The 14180-nt window shown below is 43.6% G+C and overlaps 1 pseudogene; it reads left to right on the plus strand.

Moving 5' to 3' along the window:
- The first annotated feature begins 11729 nt into the window (after positions 1 to 11729).
- Positions 11730 to 13980, plus strand: LOC147962476 (protein FAR1-RELATED SEQUENCE 5-like; annotated as a pseudogene).
- Positions 13981 to 14180: the final 200 nt, after the last annotated feature.

Here is a 14180-nt window from a genome sequence, read left to right on the forward strand (position 1 = left end):
CTTGATGTGCCCTCTCAGCTCCTCTTTTATAAAACTCTGTGGAACCAAGGGTCTATTAGTGAGGGAATATAATACAACATGGCAGTTAATGTTGTGGAACTGCAAAAAAGAACTACCAAGACATTATGCATGCAAAATAATGTGTTTTTTGGGCAAGTTGGTACGATGTGCAGGCAAGTCTGGAATGATTTCGAAGCAACTTGTGCTGAAAACACAGGAAAGACCTATCTGGAAAGTGCTATTCTAGTTTATGCTTGGATTTTTTTGTAGGTATCTGCAGAGTGTTGTAGGTTGCCCAAGGCTGCTGTTTTTTGATTGATCTTCAAGCTTGGCAAAGCTCTTGGGCAAGTTGTGTATATGTGTAGGAAATCAGGGAGAAAAAAAATGCAAGCAACTCATGTTTTTTGTGTGGTAGAATTAAGGCTAAAAGAGGTCTTGAAAGTTACAGGGTTTGGCTGCTACTAGTGATTTTTGGGGGCAAATATCTCCTTGAACTACAAGTTGCGGAATTGTAGCAGTAGCAGTAGTTGTTGTGTTTTCGTTGTGAATTTTGCTACTAAATTTTGGGCAATGTATCTATCTGGGGCTTTGCCGTACATGTAGCTGCTGTGTTGCTTGTGCTTCTGGCTGTTCACATATCTAGGCAAGTTTCTATAATGTTTGGGCAAGTAGGGAATGGTTTAGAGGCAACTCATGTTTATTTGGTTGTGTGAAAAAAACATAACCCTCTTCAATTTCTGGTTCTAGCTTTTGCTTTGGATTTTGGACATGTATCACCTGAGGCTAATGGTGTATGCAGGTGAAAAACAGATTGATTTATTGGCCACCCATACTCAAAACCCAAGAAGCAAAAAATAGATTAAAATGTTTGCACCTTTATATGGGTTTCTTCCAAGCAAAAACTTGCATATAACAATTATTGACCCCTTTTTTGCTCGTGCAATATTTAACTAACCAGCCCACATATCGAATCAGGGAATAGAGCAAGCTATTGGGGGCTGTGTGAAGTTTACCTTGAAGTGTGTAATGAAAAATATTTCTTGCTTGCTAAAAATGAACCAGGGTGCAGAGGAGGAAAAGAAAGAGAAGGTTTGATTTCCTCACCTTGTTCATCCTGATTGCAACTCTTTTTCCAATGTTTTCCCCTTCTTTTTCTTCCAGCATGAGCAACTAGTATTGATTTTTAGTGCACCTATTGCAAGAAAACGGTAAAAAGTAAATAGTGAGCAACTATAGCGGTTTTTAAGCAAATCAAGTATTGACGAAAAGCTAGTCCTGTCTATCAGTACATGAAAAGTGTTTCATTTTCCTTTCTCCGGCTAATGGCTGTTGCACATTCGGAGAAATCCCTTGACAACAACCTAGTCTTGTCAGTACATGAAAACAAAAAAGAGGAGCCAAGTTCTAGGGTTTGTTTAAGAAAAATCACTATTGGCGGTAAGCAACCCTTGTGTGTTTGAGGCAACTCCTCTTTTTTTGCTGAAACCAAACAAATGAATAGCTTTGTGCGAAGCTTACCGGGAAATGGATGTTCAAGCTTCTTCCTTCGGCATGTGCACAAAACATCAAAAAATTTATGCTACAACCAAAATGGTTTGCTTGTTTGGTTGAGTGGACCAAATGAAAACTATTTAAGCGTATCAAATTGGTAGAAAAAAACTATGAAACTTTGGGGATTTAGGCAAGTAATGTTTATATGTAGAGAACATATCCTATTGTAAATATCAAATTTGGTTCCAATTATAAATTAGTTGTTTCTAAAATGTATCTCTGGGCAACTCACGCCAGCCTCTCTAGCAACTAACTAGCATGGTTTGGGCAAGTTTTGGGCAAAATAAACCCAATAATCTCGGGAGAGGATCTTTGGGCCACTCGCGTCAATATATCTCGCAACTAAGCATCATGCGTTGGGCAAGTTTTGGACACTTTCTGCTCAAATTGTCGACGATTCTAGCCCCCGCATCCCCACGCCGCAAACCACCCTCGCATTCAAAAATCATCAATTCTCACACAGAGCGAGTACTTGCCTAAGTGCTAGTTACAACTTGCCGGCTTGCACTGAAAAATTGCCTGAAGACAAAATAACTGATTGAGTCCAATGGAGACGGCATATCCATTGGAGACGACCACATTCTCTAGTACATCAAGGTACAACAACGCATCATGCAATCAGTGTAGCACTAGCATCTGCACATGCTAATAATTCACACAAGTTTTCCTATATACTATGTGCCTGCACAGCTGCACCTCATCTCGTTCTCAAGCACAACTAGGAAGGAATTTTGCATGCCATCCACATCGGTATCCATGGCGGGCATGCACCTATGAACATGCTGCCATCAGCACAACTAGCTAATTGCTCTTCTCGTAGTGATTTTCTGGCATTATTAGGCAAGTAATGTTTATATGTGGGCAATTTATCCTATTGGAAAATAGCAATGTGAAAACTGAATCAATTTGTTGGTAAAGAATATCTCTGGGCAACTCATGCCAGCATCTCTAGCAAATAACTGTCATGGGCCGGGCAAGTTTTAAAGTTTAAAGTTTTGGGCGAAATAAAACCCAACACTCTCAGGAGCAAATCTCCAGGCAACTCACGCCAACATTTCTAGTAGGTAACTATCATGAGTTGGGCAAGTTTTGAACACTTAATAAATCATAGTGCACATACTTCCACAAAAACTAAACCAATGTGAAATCCCCTTGAAAAGCGTTTAATTCAACATAAAACTACTCCCAAATCTCCAATAGATATTAGAAAATTGATTGTAGGCAACTTTCTGGCATTATTAGGCAAGTTAGTGCAAAATTGTTGACTACAAAAAATGGCTGGAACTCAAATTCACCAAAAAGTAATAGGTTGCAGGATAGATCACATGCACATAATATTAAGAATGCAGCGACAAAAACTACATTCAGTACATAAATAAGGTACTATAATCAATCCTCTACTTCCTAGTATATCTCCAATTTAAAAATGTGAAATGTTGTTAACTACTATAATAGTAATCAAATCAACAACGCTAGAAGGAATGACATACAGATTGGTTATCTATGTCGGTACGTATGATCCATATTCCACACCAATAACAAAACCTATCGGAAATACCAACACTTCTGCAAATTAAAATCAAATTTTTGCTAAAAAAAATCTCGGGCAACTCGCATCAGCATCGCTCACTACTACCTATCCTGCACCCGGCAAGTTTTGGGAGAAATAAAACCCAACACTCTAAGTGGTAGATCTTTGGACAACTTGCGCTAGCATCTATGACCACTAACTATCATATGTTTGGGCAACTTTTGGACACTTGCAGATCAACATTGAATCTCATCGTGTCATCAACATCATAGAAACACAATTCATGAGTATGTAGATAGACCATATTCACCTCAAGAAGCTCCTGCTTGGCCTCATCCATGCCCTGGACATCATCAAATCCTCTTGGGCCGGCGATGCTTGTCTGCACTGCCACCTGCCGGGTTGTGGAGCAGATCGATAGTCCACCACGTCCTCCAGCATCTGACCCAGAAGATTGTATCCACGCCATCAATCCAATCCACAGCCCTATGAAGGCTACGTGAGGATTGTGTGGCCAGGGAGATCAGGATTGCAGGGGGGCCCCGAGGGGCGCGCGAGCAAGGACCCCGTCGCCGGTTCAAATCGTCAGGGGCCGGCCCCGAGATGAACTGAACCGGCGAGAGACCGAGGCGGCGGGGCCCAAGACGACGCCAATAGGGAGAAGCTGGGCACGAGGCCGCGTCGGCACCAGTCTGGGGCGGGGGCCGTGTCGTCTTCACGGGATGATTCACTGCCGGTCGATGTGCGTCGGCAGTGAAGAAGACTGGCGGAGGAGGGGCTCCGACGCGGGATTTGGCTCGGTGGAGCCGCCGACGCGAGGGCCGGGCTGGTCGAGGGGTGGCGCAGTGGAACTTGCCGGATCCAGTCCATGGCGGTGCTACACCTTTGAGGGTGGAGGCGGATCGGCGTGCCAGGGGAGGTGGACGCCCGGTGCTGGTCGGAGGCAGGGAAGGGAGTTGGCCAGGGTTGGTAGGAAGGTGGGGCCTCACCGGCGCCGGTCCGGGGCAGGGGGCATCGCGGGAGGTGGCTGTGGCGTGGAGGAAGATGCGCAGGGGGTGAGAGAGGAGTGGGTCGTGGGGTACGGCCAGAGAGATGCGGTTGTGGATTAGGAATTTTTTTTGGACGCAACTAGGGAGCAAACAGGTGCTCCCTAGTGTTCCCTGGCACACACCCTTTTTAAGGAAAGATATCTCCCCCCGTCCAGAAAGAGGATCAAAAAAGGAAAGTCCCAGGAACTGCCGAACTGGTACCCTGCCCCGATAAGTTCTCGCGCGACAACAAACATCCCTCCCCCTCGTCAATCACGTGCAAGAAAAAGCACGTGAGTTCCTGAGTTCCCTTCTTCTTCCCCTTTCCTCCACGCCACGTCCTTCCCACCAAACCAACATGCACACCTCTGCCTCCCAGATCTGAATCCAGATGGAAGCTCCATCTCGCCCCTGACTCCTTTTATCTCCATGACCATAATGCTCTGCAGGCAACTGATGGTTTTGGGGGTAAGAACATAACCTAAATTCTTAAAAAAGTGCAGAAAACATAAAACACAGGCAAGTCACATGGTTAACATTAGCAAGTCACATTCAAATGTCAAGCAAATCCTACTAAAAAAAGACAACAATTCTGGAAAATTTTATGTGTAATTCATCGTGACTTTGCTATCCAGACAAAGAACTTGTATTGTGCTGTGTTGCCTTTGAAAACACACAGTTCAAAAGATTTTTGTTTGAATAACATGAAGACTAAATGTTGTGTTGTTATGAATGCATCATTCCTCCCTGTATATTAGGTTGCATTTGTCTAGAATAAAAAATATAGACAAACAACATTTGTGTGATTTGGGGCAAATTCAGTGGAATCAACAGCGTAGGCTGCCCTGATTTGTTAATTAAAAAAACACAAGTTGATGGTTCATGCTTTCATATGCTTATTTGTAGTTGTGTATGCAAAAACTACAAAAAAAGTCAAAGTAAAAAAATCTCTGGGCAAGTCGCGCCAGCTTCTCTAGCAACTAACTATCATGTGTTGGGCATATTTTTGGCGAAATAAAACCCAGCGCTCTCGGGAGCGGATCTTTGGGAAACTCATGCTAGCATCTCTAGCAACTAACTATCATGCGTTGGGCAAGTTTTCGGACATTTTCGGATCAAATCATCGATGATTCCAGCACCCACATTGCAGGAGCGGTTGGGCAACTCATGTCATCATCTCTGGCAACTCACTATCATGCGGTGGGCAAGTTTTAGATGCTTTCGGCTCAAATCATCAACGATTCCAGCCACCGTATCCCGAAGTCATAAACCGCCGCCGCGCTCGAAATCATCGATTTGCCCAAAAAAAGAGACCCCGCACACCCCTCTTCAACCTCCCTATCTCGCCTCTGTCACATAGAATCGTAGATTTGAGTAGAAGAACACATGCTTAGGGGGTCGATTTCAAGATACTTACCGACGATTTGCGGCCCATTCCTCGACCACTGGCGAGAACACTTTCTCGGCTCTAGCTCCTCCACGCGCTAGGTGGTCGCAGCGCATGAATGGCACTGCCCTCTTGGCTCTTCCTCTTGCCTCACTTCCTGGTTGCCGGGCACTCTGACACCTCTCTCCTCCCTCACCTTGCTAGTTGCCGCAAATCCTATGCCAAAAAATATGGAAAATATTATAGGCAACTTTCTGAGATTATTAGGCAAGTTAGTGTAGAAATCATTGACTAGAAGAAAGCATATTCTTGGCTAGAACTCAATGCTCAAAAAGGTTATAGATTGTAAATACACACATACATGATGCATACTCACGGCTTCATGAGCCTAAAAAAGAAGAGATACAAAGAAGAAGACAAAAGAATCACACAGATTCATGAGTGTATCACCACATGGAAAGAAATTCCCTTGATTTGTCTTCCTCCTATACATGTATTTTGTCTCAGAATATAATCAAGGCTGGAATTAGTGTAGCAGCAGCAACAAATCGAGCGCTAGGCCAAACGAAATGAACATAGGTAAGACTAGCATGCAATGATCAATCCTTGTTAGAAAAATAAAAGCAGCAAAGGACTGAATTATCTGAATCAAGGACATAGATATGCAACTAACTTCAGACCATCTTTTACCATGCGTACAGACTAATAAATCCACATGGCACCTACTAGTACGTATGCAAATCTGATTCAGAGGGGGGATCATAGATCAAAAAGGTGCAAACACGTCAAGGTCACCATCTCTCTCTAGCAATATGTAAGTAGCAATCTATAAGCACACACACACGCATCAAGCACACATCAATCTAGAAGGGGGGGGGATCATAGATCAAAAGGAAAATAGTAGCATGTTTCAAATATTCTGCACACCCCTATTCTATGTTCTTCAGTGGCATGAGATGGATCGTCATCAGGATTAAATGCAGGAGGGTCACCCTGAAGGCCCTTTTTGCTTGTCCCAACCATTTTTTCCTGCTATGTATAAAGAGAAAGAACATCATCATGCAGAAATTTTGCCTCAATTGTAACTGTATATTTCAGTCTAGTCCTGTAACAAACTCACACACCATATCACTGAGGCAAAAAAGAGCCATATCAGGCAATAACTATCAAAATGTTTAAAAAATGTATCAGGCAAACTCACACACCATATCAGGCAAAAACTATAACAAACTGAAGCAAAAACAGGGAGCCATGACAGGCAACTAAAGTGTCGAAGTGATTGTACAGTAACTGAGTTTGTCTCTGTTGCTATATGAAGTAGGACTTTAAGTAACAGAGCAAGATTCAAAAAGAACAAATCTGAACAAATCAAGCAAGTAAAGTACAAAAAAAACTGAAACGTGTCAGGCAAACTAAACACATCAGGCAATTCAGAGAAAACGATTATCCGTTAAAATTGAGACTATTTCCCTTAATTTCCATCAGGCAATTATTTCCTCTAGATTGGCATTGTTCACATATATCAGGCAAAACTAAACCACATCATGCAATTCAGAAATTTCAGTTATCCATTAAACTGAAAGTATTTCCCCTGCAGTGAATTACTTCCTCTACATTTGCATTGTTCAAACAGTGCAGTACTTTAACTGGAACAAAATCTACTACTCCCTCCATTCCCTTATACAAGGCCACAAACTCAGATTACAGGTACCAAGGTAAAATTTATGACTACTTTGCAAGCCAACTTTTCTTCTCATTAAACGGGATCATTAATACGTTTGCATGCTTGGAAGGAAGAAATGAGAAGGAAGTAGCAAGTGTCATTATGACTACATGCATGCAAGTATTAAACAAGTTGCTATTACGAGAAAATATCATTAATTTTTGCCTCGATTTCCGTTAGTGGCCTTGTATAGATGCAAAATGTATTTTTCACAGTGGCCTTGTATAAGGGAATGGAGGGAGTACAACATTTTTGTGTGTGGGCAACTTCTGAAAACATACAGGGCAAGTCATTCACAAAACTAGAGCAAAGCAAACATGAATCTGAAACTCAAAATCTACAACAACCAATTCGCCTGAACTATCCCTGTAGTGAGCATCCTAACCCAAAACACTCGTACATCATCTCAGCACCACAGCAGCCCAACTGCCCTCAAACCCTACATCCACCAGTAGCCAATCCCCTTGCGCATCGAATTCCCAATGTCGTCAACCATGACGATAGCTTCATCATCCACCATGTACTCGTCAATTTGGAAACAGGAAAGAGCTGAAAATCGAGACCAGATGTACTTACGAAAGGATTGCAGGGAAGGATTACTCACCCACTGCGCGACTCTGCCCTCTGCGCCAACGGCACATCGCTCGCGACGACCGTTCCTCCCATGTCGTGCCTTGGCTACTGCTTCCCTCCCTCCGACCTGCTCCTCGGCACAACCCAGGCTACCCTCCGCTTCTCTTTTTCCAGAAAACGCCGCACGCACCTGATGGTCGCACGCCCCTGGTCGCCGAACAACCCTCTAATCGGGGCACGCGGTGAACCGCTCTACCTCCGGCGGAAAATCGGCCGCGGATTCGCCGAACTCGTCGACGTCCATGGGATTGAACCTCGCCCGATTTGGGGGATTTGGGATGGGAGAAACACACGAGGAGATAGCACTGGAGGTTGCAGTTTCGAAATGAGCGTCGGTAGTGGGAGGGGGTGGACGCGACGAGGAGAAGTGGTGGGCCCCGGAACCGCCGCTCCCACCCAACGGGCCACAGGCCGACCAGGTGCCACCTGCGCGCGTGACACGAATAGACAACGCGGCACCTGGTGTACGCGATGACGATCCGACGGCGCAGAGACGTGTGCGCTCGAGGATGCAAACGAGCACAGCTGCACTTTTTAGGATTTAGGTTTTTTTTTCTCCGACCAAACGACACCTGAGACTCATGATATAGATCGGACGATGCGTGAGGTGTGTGCTCGGGAGCTCTAATGAGCACAGCTGCACTTTTTAGGTTTTAGGTATGTATATAGAGTTGATTGATCGCTAAAAAGATCATGCAAACAAAGTAAACCAGCTAGAAATCAACGTGTCATGTGTTATTGGGCCGTGGAACTTATTAGGCCATAGGCACGATATCGATCAGATGAACTGATCCACAACCATCATCATCGATCAAAAGTTCGCATTGCTTCGTTCTTTGTTCAACACGCACGAGCACAAACCTAGCTTCATAGAACTAGCGCGCGAAGCCGGCGGCAAGCACGAGCCGTGTTTCTGATTTTTCGGCGAAAAAAGAGGAAAATGAATGGGAAGGGAAAACAGAAGATACATGAGAGAGATAATTGTTTTCAAATTTTAGTATCACTTTGAGAAAATGACCTGACAATGGAGCGATTTTCAAAGAATTTTAGTATATTTCCGACAAAAGTATTTGTGTGCATTTTAGTAATTTGCGTCGAAAGAGTTTCTTTTATGCTTTACAGTTTGCCGCCCTCAATTTTTTTTAGTCCTCCGCCACTCGCTATAGTCCCACGAACGCATAGTCTTACCCCGTCCATAACTCGAGAGAAAATTATGTTATAATTGTTTAACACCTGGAAAATAATACTATGTATAAATCATAATAAAAATGTTTATTTATTGTTGTTCATGTACAATATTTTTTTAAGAATTATAATGAAAAAGACAGTACCTGTTAAAAATAGGTGCTTGATAGTTTCAAAAAAAAAATAGGTGCCTGATTGTTGGGGGGGGGGGGGGAGGGGAGGGGGTCTTGAGCCATTGGGTTAGGGAAGTGTTTTTTTACACCCGTTGCAATGCACGGGCATTTGTGCTAGTATGAGAAAAGTCAAGATCGAATGTTTTGAACTCTAGTGAGAAAATGTACATCGATAAGAAAATACCTCCGGGAGGATTAAGGTTGCATTTAAGTAGAGAGTAGAGTATTAAATCAACTCAATTAACAAGACTTTTTATGTGGACGAGTATAAAAAAAACCAACCAGACAGGTTGCTGTCTCCTCTCTAAAAGAGATTAACCTTGACAGTGGTTACCATTTGAAGCCTTTTTCCCCATCTGCATCAATTACGATGGAAGACTGAAATGATCTGCCAGTAGCATATGTATGATCGTTGCAGGTACCACCCATGGAAGCAGCCGATCAAGCTGCTACCAGGAGCACCAGGAAGGTGGAATAGCTTGTCGACCTAACGCCGTGTGGATCCGGAGTCGATGTCAAGGGAACATTCATACTTAGTCTTGCTCTGCCCCTGGACTTCTCTTAATTTCCTAACCTTGATTTTATTGTTAATGTTTGTACCTCAACAGAAGGCCGCTAAAATCAATCACTGTCATTTACTGTATCATCCAAACCTAGAAGGACTTGGGACCTGAGTACCTGACGACGTACAAAACTAGTTGAAAACTCTGGCTAGGTCAATTAGCTGCTAACCTTGGTGGACAGTTTGTTTGATCTACCTTGCATTTACCGTCGGTGTCTGAGCGCTGTGAGTGCTGCACTTCATATTCTGCAGCTTTGTATACACATTGCTATGTATGCGGGTTGGATTTTGTGTTTGTCGAGACGCTCTCAACTGAACTGAAACCATTGCAGAGCTGCTGCTGCCGACCAAGAAAAAGAAACCCTGCCGCCATCATCACAGAATCTGAATATCCAGCCTTTTATTGTGTTGTGAGATTGAAAAATTCAATCTTATGTGGATGGTCTGTTTCGATAACATAATATGTTTACCAAACGGACTATGCATCTACATAGCACAGTTTTCAACCTGCGGGCAAAAGGTGTCATGTTTCTGCTGTATAGTGAAGCCCTTCCTTCTGCAATCTTCCAATGCATAGTTGCAATCATGATTGTTCAAAGCCTTCTACTTCTTCTTTTTCTTCATCAGGCATAGAAGCCATGGAGGAGTGCCGGACAGAGCAAACAAACAATGTACATGCATGACGAAGATGGATGCTTGACAGCTCGATGACTGGTGGACGCAATGGAAATATTGACCCACGATGGATACTATATGTAGAGGAAGATAAACCGCTTGCGTTTGCCCGCGGTTCAGGTTAGACTTAATGCACATAGATTAAAGATTTCGCTGAATAACTTTGGTCATGATTCAGAAAAGGCTCAATGCTAGTGGCTTCTTTAGGTATAATGTACCGAGTGAGCCTTAATGACGGTATGGGCCTTCATGGGAGAGGTATGAGCAATGTACCGAGTGATGCCCGATACCAGGAACCTACTTTTGTTCGTCGTTGATCACAAGCTCTTGAATATCTACAATCTGATTACGCCTAATTTTGAGGAGCTGTTTTACGGTGATTGGGTTAGTACTCGGAGTACTTAGCAGTACTTACATGTCTGATCACGTCTGATTTTTATTAGCCGTCAGATCTTGCGGGGAATTTTAATTGATTAAATTTAATATGTTAATTGTGATAAGGGCATAATGGTCCAGGGTGAAATATCTTTTCTTGAACCGATCACCTGAGGACCAGATCCATGTCTACTCGATCCAGTTCAGAATCCTCCTCCGATCTATTCGTCGCCGCTCGCCGCTCTTGACCTTCTCCGTCCTCGACCTGCCCGGCGAGAGGAATAAATTCATCGTCCTCGTCCTCCACCCAACCAACCCCAGCCCTCCACGCCGTCACCGAAGAAGAAGAAGGCCGGATCTGCGCCGGCTGAATCGGCGGCGACCGCGGCGGCGACCGCGGCGGCGATCCCATCTCTTCGCGCGTACCATCCTTAAGGTATGAATTCGGCTTGGCGTTCTGCTCGTTCTCTTGGCCGTTGCGCCCCTCCACCGTGCATGCACTATAACCTCAACCCCACAAGATCCGGGTACGGACTAGAACAGCGAATGGAAAGCTTCATCGTGGCATAGTTTCTCTTGAGCTAATCGCATCATGTTTGTTTAAGTAAGATGTTGACGTTTGAGATGAGATATAGTAAAGGAAGATGAGATACTGGTTCCATAGTTCACTTAATTTAGTTTATTAAAGTCATCATCACTTTAGGTTTGCATAGCGCATGAAATATAGTTTAAAGGAAGATGAGATACTACTTGTTGGACGTTGATGATTGGTTTCCCTCACATGTCAAACCAGCAAAGTCTTTTCCATACACTTGTCTTTGTCTATGAGCTATTTTACACCTGCAACATTGATAAACAGAAAGATGTTGATGATTGGTTTCCCTCACATGTCATATGCAGGAAGACATGGCGTATGCAAGTGATGAGAGTATGTTCGAGTATGTAAATGTTGTCAGCAAGATGTTTGATAGTGAGGCTGAAGGTTATGAATTCTACAACAAATATGCTCTTGAAAAAGGTTTTAGTGTGAGGAAAAGCTACGTTGAGTGGGATGGATCCAACAAATACATAATTTTAAGGAAAATTGTGTGTAGTCGTCAAGGGTTTCGCGAAGATAAGCACATGAAAAGAAAGATGGAAGATAGAAAAAGGAGGCCACGAAGTTTAACTCGTGTTGGGTGTAATGCTAAATTGGTCATTACGAGATAGGAGGAAACCGGTCGGTGGTTTGTCAAGGATTTCGTCGATGAGCACAGCCATCCTCTAGCCCCACGGGATCTTTCTTGTCTGCTGCGTTCGCACAGACGAATTAGCGATGAGCAGAAAGTGGACATTGCAGACATGGAAAAATGTGGGATCCGCAAATGCCGTATTATGGATATTTTGTGCTTTCAATACGGTGGATTTGATAAGGTTGGATGCATAAAGAGGCACGTTTATAATTTCTGCCATGCTAATAAGCAGGAGACAATCAGTGCCGGTGATGCTAAAACGGTGATCATGCACATGATGGCGAGGCAAGAGCGAGATGTGGATTTTTTCTTCAAGTACTTGGTAGACGAGCATGGCCATCTGAAGGGACTGTTCTGGGCTGATAGTCAATCGCGACTTGACTATGAGGCTTTCGGAGACGTCATTGTTTTCGATAGCACATACAGAACCAACAAATACAATCTGCCATTCGTGCCTTTTGTCGGGTTGAATCACCACCACAGCACTGTTATATTTGGTTGTGGTATAATTTCTCATGAAACAAGCCAGGCATACGAGTGGATGTTGTGGACCTTTTCTGATTGCATGGCACAGAAGCATCCGATATCTGTGATCACAGATGGGGACCTTGCAATGCAGAGAGCAATAAGGATGGTCTGGCCAGACTCAAACCATAGACTATGTATATGGCACATTCAGCAGAACATTGTACGCCATCTGCATGATGACGACGTAAAGGAGGAATTCAGATCTTTCATTTATGATACTTCTTCCATTGAAGAGCATGAGATAAAATGGATACAATTCTTACAACGGAATAAAGTAACCAGTGAGGAGTCTTGGCTGCATCAGATGTATCAGATGAGAAAGTTGTGGTGTGCTCCATATCTTGAGGGGCGTTGTATCCTAGGATTAAGCAGCAATCAGAGGAGTGAGAGCTTGAACTCTGTGCTACATACGCATCTTGAGGGTAAGATGTCGTTGTTTGAAATGCTAGAGCACTATGAGCGTTGCCTTGCGTCGCGACAGATTAACGAAGCTCTCCATGACGTCGAAGCCTTGCAGTCCGTTCTATTTACAGAGGAAAATGCTTCGCCGCTTGAGAAACACGCCGCAACAGTTTTCACACCTAGTGTCTTTAAGATGGTCTTATGGAGCATAGATGCTGTCAGCAAATGTCAGATTAGAGAGATACTAGATGGATCAGAAGATTCCACTTATGTTGTGTCCAAGCAGGAAAGAATGGATAAAAAGTTTGGAGTGCGCATTGAAGAGCAAGGAGGTCTTTTGCACAGGGTGAGTTGTTCTTGCCGTAAGCTAGAATGCGCAGGCACACCATGTTCCCACATTTTTTACATATTGGGGATTTTAAAACAAATAATTCTGCCCGGTTGTTGCGTTCCCACTAGGTGGACTATGAATGCAAAATGTGCATACGCACCTACCAGAAAAAACCAGATGTATGACTATTCGGTAAGCCTGCAGAGGTACCGCGAGTTGCGGAATTGTAGTCATGCCGCAAGTTTCCAGGCATGCCACTCTGATGAGGACTATCACCATCTAAAGATGCTTTTGCAAGCACAACATCATGGCAAGCAATCAAGTTTTGAACAAGCTGACAGCAAGGAGTCAACTAATCCTCAGCATAACAGCATTAGGTTTGGCCCGTTGATGCCGCACTCGCAGAAAGTTGATAAGGTTATGGATCACGTGCATGTGCCAGGACGAGGTGCACCGAAGAAAAGGCTGCAGGCAAAGACAAAGAAGTCAAGATCACAGAATATCTGTGGCTATTGCAAGAAACCAGGTCACAATCGACGTAAATGCGCTAAATTGCTAGAGGTACGAAATATGTTCATATTTTTTTTGCATGTGTTTTACTCATAATTGATGTCCATGTGATTTATTGTATTCTTCTGTGTAGGATCTCGAGGCTAAACTGTGATATCTACATACAGCATGAACCGACGATGAGCCAGAGAAAGTCATGTGCCATTCAGCTTTGTGTGACGTGGTCTTTACATTCTATTTCATCGTGACAGTAATTTAGTGAAGTGCGGTTGTACTGCCATGTTACTGTATTAGTTCGACATCCTTCGTTTCCATTTTATGTGCGCATCATTTGATGTCCAACTTTAAGAATGA

Source organism: Triticum urartu, chromosome 7A (assembly GCF_056163025.1).
Source record: "Triticum urartu cultivar PI428250 chromosome 7A, HENAU_Tu73, whole genome shotgun sequence".
Taxonomy (NCBI): Eukaryota; Viridiplantae; Streptophyta; class Magnoliopsida; order Poales; family Poaceae; genus Triticum; species Triticum urartu.